We start from the raw sequence: 10,598 nt of genomic DNA, 5'->3' as shown, positions 1-10,598 counted from the left end.
ATTCATATTAATATAAACAGAACCAACATTGATCAATGAGTTTAACCTCAGTGAAACCCAGCCTCATTCATCAATTATATTCATATTATTATAAACAGAACCAACATTGATCAATGAGTTTAACCTCAGTGAAACGCAGCCTTATTCCTCAATTATATTCATATTAATATAAACAGAACCAACATTGATCACAAAGCTGAACCTCAGTGAAACCCAGCCTCATTCATCAATTATATACATATTAATAGAAACAGAACAAGCATTGATCAAAAAGCTGAACCTCAGTGAAACCCAGCCTCATTCATCAATTATATTCATATTAATATAAACAGAACCGGCATTGATCACAAAGCTGAACCTCAGTGAAACCCAGCCTCATTCATCAATTATATTCATATTAATATAAAAAGAACCAACATTGATCAATGAGTTTAACTTCTTTGAAACACAGCCTCATTCATTAATTATATTCATATAAATATATACAGAACCAACATTGATCACAAAGCTGAACCTCAGTGAAACCAAGCCTGAATCATCATTTATATTCATTTTAATATAAACAGAACCAACATTGATCAATGAGTTTAACCTCAGTGAAACGCAGCCTTATTCCTCAATTATATTCATATTAATATAAACAGAACCAACATTGATCACAAAGCTGAACCTCAGTGAAACCCAGCCTCATTCATCAATTTTATTCATATTAATATAAACAGAACCAACATTGATCAATGAGTTTAGCCTCAGTGAAACCCAGCCTCATTCCTCAATTATATTCATATTATTATAAACAGAACCAACATTGATCAATGAGTTTAACCTCAGTGAAACGCAGCCTTATTCCTCAATTATATTCATATTAATATAAACAGAACCAACATTGATCACAAAGCTGAACCTCAGTGAAACCCAGCCTCATTCATCAATTATATTCATATTAATATAAACAGAACCAACATTGATCAATGAGTTTAACCTCAGTGAAACGCAGCCTCATTCCTCAATTATATTCATATTAATATAAACAGAACCAACATTGATCACAAAGCTGAACCTCAGTGAAACCCAGCCTCATTCATCAATTATATACATATTAATAGAAACAGAACAAGCATTGATCAAAAAGCTGAACCTCAGTGAAAGCCAGCCTCATTCATCAATTATATTCATATTAATATAAACAGAACCGACATTGATCACAAAGCTGAACCTCAGTGAAACCCAGCCTCATTCATCAATTATATTCATATTAATATAAAAAGAACCAACATTGATCAATGAGTTTAACTTCTTTGAAACACAGCCTCATTCATTAATTATATTCATATAAATATATACAGAACCAACATTGATCACAAAGCTGAACCTCAGTGAAACCAAGCCTGAATCATCATTTATATTCATTTTAATATAAACAGAACCAACATTGATCAATGAGTTTAACCTCAGTGAAACGCAGCCTTATTCCTCAATTATATTCATATTAATATAAACAGAACCAACATTGATCAATGAGTTTAACCTCAGTGAAACCCAGCCTCATTCATCAATTTTATTCATATTAATATAAACAGAACCAACATTAATCAATGAGTTTAACCTCAGTGAAACGCAGCCTCGTTCCTCAATTATATTCATATTAGTATAAACAGAACCAACATTGATCAATGAGTTTAGCCTCAGTGAAACCCAGCCTCATTCCTCAATTATATTCATATTAATATAAACAGAACCAACATTGATCACAAAGCTGAACCTCAGTGAAACCCAGCCTCATTCATCAATTATATTCATATTAGTATAAACAGAACCAACATTGATCAAAAAGCTGAACCTCAGTGAAACCCAGCCTCATTCATCAATTATATTCATATTAATATAAACAGAACCAACATTGATCAATGAGTTTAACCTCACTGAAACCCAGCCTCATTCATCAATTATATTCATATTAATATAAACAGAACCAACATTGATCAATGAGTTTAACCTCAGTGAAACCCAGCCTCATTCATCAATTTTATTCATATTAATATAAACAGAACCAACATTAATCAATGAGTTTAACCTCAGTGAAACGCAGCCTCGTTCCTCAATTATATTCATATTAGTATAAACAGAACCAACATTGATCAATGAGTTTAGCCTCAGTGAAACCCAGCCTCATTCCTCAATTATATTCATATTAATATAAACAGAACCAACATTGATCACAAAGCTGAACCTCAGTGAAACCCAGCCTCATTCATCAATTATATTCATATTAGTATAAACAGAACCAACATTGATCAAAAAGCTGAACCTCAGTGAAACCCAGCCTCATTCATCAATTATATTCATATTAATATAAACAGAACCAACATTGATCAATGAGTTTAACCTCACTGAAACCCAGCCTCATTCATCAATTATATTCATATTATTATAAACAGAACCAACATTGATCAATGAGTTTAAGTTCTTTGAAACACAGCCTCATTCATTAATTATATTCATATAAATATATACCGAACCAACATTGATCACAAAGCTGAACCTCAGTGAAACCAAGCCTCAATCATCAATTATATTCATTTTAATATAGACAGAACCATCATTGATCAATGAGTTTAAGTACTTTGAAACACAGCCTCATTCATTAATTATATTCATATTATTATAAACAGAACCAACATTGATCAATGAGTTTAAGTTCTTTGAAACACAGCCTCATTCATTAATTATATTCATATAAATATATACAGAACCAACATTGATCACAAAGCTGAACCTCAGTGAAACCCAGCCTCATTCATCAATTATATTCATATTATTATAAACAGAACCAACATTGATCAATGAGTTTAAGTTCTTTGAAACACAGCCTCATTCATTAATTATATTCATATTAATATAAACAGAACCAACATTGATCACAAAGCTGAACCTCAGTGAAACCCAGCCTCATTCATCAATTATATACATATTAATATAAACAGAACAAGCATTGACCACAAAGCTGAACCTCAGTGAAACCCAGCCTCATTCATCAATTATATTCATATTAATATAAACAGAACAAACATTGATCACAAAGCTGAACCTCAGTGAAACCCAGCCTCATTCATCAATTATATTCATATTAATATAAACAGAACCAACATTGATCAATGAGTTTAACCTCAGTGAAACCCAGCCTCATTCCTCAATTATATTCATATTCATATAAACAGAACCAACATTGATCAATGAGTTTAACCTCAGTGAAACGCAGCCTCATTCCTCAATTATATTCATAGTAATATAAACAGAACCAACATTGATCACAAAGCTGAACCTCAGTGAAACCCATTCTCATTCATCAGTTATATTGATATTAATATAAACAGAACCAACATTGATCACAAAGCTGAACCTCAGTGAAACCCAGCCTCATTCATCAATTATATTCATATTAATATAAACAGAACCAACATTGATCAATGAGTTTAGCCTCAGTGAAACCCAGCCTCATTCCTCAATTATATTCATATTAATATAAACAGAACCAACATTGATCACAAAGCTGAACCTCAGTGAAACCCAGCCTCATTCATCAGTTATATTGATATTAATATAAACAGAACCAACATTGATCACTGAGTTTAACCTCAGTGAAACCCAGCCTCATTCATCAATTATATTCATATTAATATAAACAGAACCAACATTGATCACAAAGCTGAACCTCAGTGAAACCCAGCCTCATTCATCAATTATATTCATATTATTATAAACAGAACCAACATTGATCAATGAGTTTAAGTTCTTTGAAACACAGCCTCATTCATTAATTATATTCATATAAATATATACAGAACCAACATTGATCAAAAAGCTGAACCTCAGTGAAACCCAGCCTCATTCATCAATTATATTCATATTAATATAAACAGAACCAACATTGATCAATGAGTTTAACCTCAGTGAAACCCAGCCTCATTCATCAATTATATTCATATTATTATAAACAGAACCAACATTGATCAATGAGTTTAACCTCAGTGAAACGCAGCCTCATTCCTCAATTATATTCATATTAATATAAACAGAACCAACATTGATCACAAAGCTGAACCTCAGTGAAACCCAGCCTCATTCATCAATTATATACATATTAATAGAAACAGAACAAGCATTGATCAAAAAGCTGAACCTCAGTGAAACCCAGCCTCATTCATCCATTATATTCATATTAATATAAACAGAACCGACATTGATCACAAAGCTGAACCTCAGTGAAACCCAGCCTCATTCATCAAATATATTCATATTAATATAAAAAGAACCAACATTGATCAATGAGTTTAACTTCTTTGAAACCCAGCCTCATTCATTAATTATATTCATATAAATATTTACAGAACCAACATTGATCACAAAGCTGAACCTCAGTGAAACGCAGCCTCGTTCCTCAATTATATTCATATTAGTATAAACAGAACCAACATTGATCAATGAGTTTAGCCTCAGTGAAACCCAGCCTCATTCCTCAATTATATTCATATTAATATAAACAGAACCAACATTGATCACAAAGCTGAACCTCAGTGAAACCCAGCCTCATTCATCAATTATATTCATATTAATATAAACAGAACAAGCATTGACCACAAAGCTGAACCTCAGTGAAACCCAGCCTCATTCATCAATTATATTCATATTAATATAAAAAGAACCAACATTGATCAATGAGTTTAACCTCAGTGAAACCCAGCCTCATTCATCAATTATATTCATATTATTATAAACAGAACCAACATTGATCAATGAGTTTAAGTTCTTTGAAACACAGCCTCATTCATTAATTATATTCATATAAATATATACAGAACCAACATTGATCACAAAGCTGAACCTCAGTGAAACCCAGCCTCATTCATCAGTTATATTGATATTAATATAAACAGAACCAACATTGATCAATGAGTTTAACCTCAGTGAAACCCAGCCTCATTCATCAATTATATTCATATTAATATAAACAGAACCAACATTGATCACAAAGCTGAACCTCAGTGAAACCCAGCCTCATTCATCAATTATATTCATATTCATATAAACAGAACCAACATTGATAAAAAAGCTGATCCTCAGTGAAACCTAGCCTCATTCATCAGTTATATTCATATTAATATAAACAGAACCAACATAGATCAATGAGTTTAACCTCAGTGAAACGCAGCCTCATTCCTCAATTATATTCATAGTAATATAAATAGAACAAACATTGATCACAAAGCTGAACCTCAGTGAAACCCAGCCTCATTCATCGATTATATTCATATTAATATAAACAGAACCAACATTGGTCAATGAGTTTAACCTCAGTGAAACGCAGCCTCATTCCTCAATTATGTTCATATTAATATAAAGAGAACCAACATTGATCACAAAGCTGAACATCAGTGAAACCCAGCCGCATTCCTCCATTATATTCATATTAATATAAACAGAACCAACATTGAACACAAAGCTGAACCTCAGTGAAACCCAGCCTCATTCATCAATTATATTCATATTAATATAAACAGAACCAACATTGACCACAAAGCTGAATCTCAGTGAAACCCAGCCTCATTCATCAATTATATTCATATTCATATAAACAGAACCAACATTGATCAATGAGTTTAACCTCAGTGAAACCCAGCCTCATTCATCAATTATATTCATATTAATATAAACAGAACCAACATTGATCACAAAGCTAAACCTCAGTGAAACCCAGCCTCATTCATCAATTATATTCATATTAATATAAACAGTACCAATATTGATCAATGAGTTTAACCTCAGTGAAACCCAGCCTCATTCATCAATTATATACATATTAATATAAACAGAACAAGCATTGACCACAAAGCTGAACCTCAGTGAGACCCAGCCTCATTCATCAATTATATTCATATTAATATAAACAGAACAAACATTGATCACAAAGCTGAACCTCAGTGAAACCCAGCCTCATTCATCAATTATATTCATATTATTATAAACAGAACCAACATTGATCAATGAGTTTAAGTTCTTTGAAACACAGCCTCATTCATTAATTATATTCATATAAATATATACAGAACCAACATTGATCAAAAAACTGAACCTCAGTGAAACCCAGCCTCATTCATCAATTTTATTCATATTAATATAAACAGAACCAACATTGATCAATGAGTTTAACCTCAGTGAAACCCAGCCTCATTCATCAATTTTATTCATATTAATATAAACAGAACCAACATTGATCAATGAGTTTAACCTCAGTGAAACGCAGCCTCGTTCCTCAATTATATTCATATTATTATAAACAGAACCAACATTGATCAATGAGTTTAACCTCAGTGAAACGCAGCCTTATTCCTCAATTATATTCATATTAATATAAACAGAACCAACATTGATCAATGAGTTTAACCTCAGTGAAACGCAGCCTCATTCCTCAATTATATTCATATTAATATAAACAGAACCAACATTGATCACAAAGCTAAACCTCAGTGAAACCCAGCCTCATTCATCAATTATATACATATTAATAGAAACAGAACAAGCATTGGTCAAAAAGCTGAACCTCAGTGAAACCCAGCCTCATTCATCAATTATATTCATATTAATATAAACAGAACTGACATTGATCACAAAGCTGAACCTCAGTGAAACCCAGCCTCATTCATCAATTATATTCATATTAATATAAAAAGAACCAACATTGATCAATGAGTTTAACTTCTTTGAAACCCAGCCTCATTCATTAATTATATTCATATAAATATTTACAGAACCAACATTGATCACAAAGCTGAACCTCAGTGAAACCAAGCCTCAATCATCATTTATATTCATTTTAATATAAACAGAACCAACATTGATCAATGAGTTTAACCCCAGTGAAACGCAGCCTTATTCCTCAATTATATTCATATTAATATAAACAGAACCAACATTGATCACAAAGCTGAACCTCAGTGAAACCCAGCCTCATTCATCAATTTTATTCATATTAATATAAACAGAACCAACATTGATCAATGAGTTTAACCTCAGTGAAACCCAACCTCATTCATCAATTTTATTCATATTAATATAAACAGAACCAACATTGATCAATGAGTTTAACCTCAGTGAAACGCAGCCTCGTTCCTCAATTATATTCATATTAGTATAAACAGAACCAACATTGATCAATGAGTTTAGCCTCAGTGAAACCCAGCCTCATTCCTCAATTATATTCATATTAATATAAACAGAACCAACATTGATCACAAAGCTGAACCTCAGTGAAACCCAGCCTCATTCATCAATTATATTCATATTAATATGAACAGAACCATCATTGATCAATGAGTTTAACCTCAGTGAAACGCAGCCTTATTCCTCAATTATATTCATATTAATATAAACAGAACCAACATTGATCACAAAGCTGAACCTCAGTGAAACCCAGCCTCATTCATCAATTATATACATATTAATAAAAACAGAACAAGCATTGACCACAAAGCTGAACCTCAGTGAAACCCAGCCTCATTCATCAATTATATTCATATTAATATAAACACAACAAACATTGATCACAAAGCTGAACCTCAGTGAAACCCAGCCTCATTCATCAATTATATTCATATTAATATAAACAGAACCAACATTGATCAATGAGTTTAACCTCAATGAAACCCAGCCTCATTCATCAATTATATTCATATTAATATAAACAGAACCAACATTGATCAATGAGTTTAACCTCAGTGAAACGCAGCCTCATTCCTCAATTATGTTCATATTAATATAAAGAGAACCAACATTGATCACAAAGCTGAACATCAGTGAAACCCAGCCACATTCCTCAATTATATTCATATTAATATAAACAGAACCAACATTGAACACAAAGCTTAACCTCAGTGAAACCCAGCCTCATTCATCAATTATATTCATATTAATATAAACAGAACCAACATTGACCACAAAGCTGAATCTCAGTGAAACCCAGCCTCATTCATCAATTATATTCATATTAATATAAACAGAACCAACATTGATCACAAAGCTGAATCTCAGTGAAACCCAGCCTCATTCATCAATTATATTCATATTAATATAAACAGAACCAACATTGATCACAAAGCTGAACCTCAGTGAAACCCAGCCTCATTCATCAATTATATTCATATTAATATACACAGTACCAACATTGATCACAAAGCTGAACCTCAGTGAAACCCAGCCTAATTCATCAATTATATTCATATTAATATAAACAGAACCAATATTGATCAATGAGTTTAACCTCAGTGAAACCCAGCCTCATTCATCAATTATATTCATATTAATATAAAAAGAACCAAAACTGACCACAAAGCTGAATCTCAGTGAAATCCAGCCTCATTCATCACTTTTATTCATATTAATATAAACAGAACCAACATTGATCAATGAGTTTAACCTCAGTGAAACGCAGCCTCATTCCTCAATTATATTCATATTAATATAAACAGAACCAACATTGATCAATAAGTTTAAGTTCTTTGAAACACAGCCTCATTCATTAATTATATTCATATAAATATATACAGAACCAACATTGATCACAAAGCTGAACCTCAGTGAAACCCAGTCTCATTCATCAATTATATTCATATTAATATAAACAGAACCAACATTGATCACAAAGCTGAACCTCAGTGAAACCCAGCCTCATTCATCAATTATATTCATATTAATATAAACAGAACAAACATTGATCACAAAGCTGAACCTCAGTGAAACCCAGCCTCATTCATCAATTATATTCATATTAATATAAACAGAACAAACATTGATCACAAAGCTGAACCTCAGTGAAACCCAGCCTCATTCATCAATTATATTCATATTAATATAAACAGAACCAACATTGATCAATGAGTTTAACCTCAGTGAAACCCAGCCTCATTCCTCAATTATATTCATATTCATATAAACAGAACCAACATTGATCAAAAAGCTGAACCTCAGTGAAACCCAGCCTCATCCATCAGTTATATTTATATTAATATAAACAGAACCAACATTGATCAATGAGTTTAACCTCAGTGAAACGCAGCTTCGTTCCTCAATTATATTCATATTAGTATAAACAGATCCAACATTGATCAATGAGTTTAGCCTCAGTGAAACCCAGCCTCATTCCTCAATTATATTCATATTAATATAAACAGAACCAACATTGATCACAAAGCTGAACCTCAGTGAAACCCAGCCTCATTCATCAATTATATTCATATTAATATAAACAGAACCAACATTGATCAATGAGTTTAACCTCAGTGAAACCCAGCCTCATTCCTCAATTATATTCATATTAATATAAACAGAACCAACATTGACCACAAAGCTGAATCTCAGTGAAACCCAGCCTAATTCATCAATTATATTCATATTAATATAAACAGAACCAATATTGATCAATGAGTTTAACCTCAGTGAAACCCAGCCTCATTCATCAATTATATTCATATTAATATAAAAAGAACCAAAACTGACCACAAAGCTGAATCTCAGTGAAATCCAGCCTCATTCATCACTTTTATTCATATTAATATAAACAGAACCAACATTGATCAATGAGTTTAACCTCAGTGAAACGCAGCCTCATTCCTCAATTATATTCATATTAATATAAACAGAACCAACATTGATCAATAAGTTTAAGTTCTTTGAAACACAGCCTCATTCATTAATTATATTCATATAAATATATACAGAACCAACATTGATCACAAAGCTGAACCTCAGTGAAACCCAGTCTCATTCATCAATTATATTCATATTAATATAAACAGAACCAACATTGATCACAAAGCTGAACCTCAGTGAAACCCAGCCTCATTCATCAATTATATTCATATTAATATAAACAGAACAAACATTGATCACAAAGCTGAACCTCAGTGAAACCCAGCCTCATTCATCAATTATATTCATATTAATATAAACAGAACAAACATTGATCACAAAGCTGAACCTCAGTGAAACCCAGCCTCATTCATCAATTATATTCATATTAATATAAACAGAACCAACATTGATCAATGAGTTTAACCTCAGTGAAACCCAGCCTCATTCCTCAATTATATTCATATTCATATAAACAGAACCAACATTGATCACAAAGCTGAACCTCAGTGAAACCCAGCCTCATCCATCAGTTATATTTATATTAATATAAACAGAACCAACATTGATCAATGAGTTTAACCTCAGTGAAACGCAGCTTCGTTCCTCAATTATATTCATATTAGTATAAACAGATCCAACATTGATCAATGAGTTTAGCCTCAGTGAAACCCAGCCTCATTCCTCAATTATATTCATATTAATATAAACAGAACCAACATTGATCACAAAGCTGAACCTCAGTGAAACCCAGCCTCATTCATCAATTATATTCATATTAATATAAACAGAACCAACATTGATCAATGAGTTTAACCTCAGTGAAACCCAGCCTCATTCCTCAATTATATTCATATTAATATAAACAGAACCAACATTGACCACAAAGCTGAATCTCAGTGAAACCCAGCCTCATT

Source organism: Leuresthes tenuis, unplaced genomic scaffold (genome assembly GCF_036924035.1).
Source record: "Leuresthes tenuis unplaced genomic scaffold, fLeuTen1.0.hap1 SCAF_14, whole genome shotgun sequence".
Taxonomy (NCBI): domain Eukaryota; kingdom Metazoa; phylum Chordata; class Actinopteri; order Atheriniformes; family Atherinopsidae; genus Leuresthes; species Leuresthes tenuis.
The sequence above is the reverse complement of the archived record's forward strand: the minus strand, read 5'-3'. Positions refer to the sequence as shown.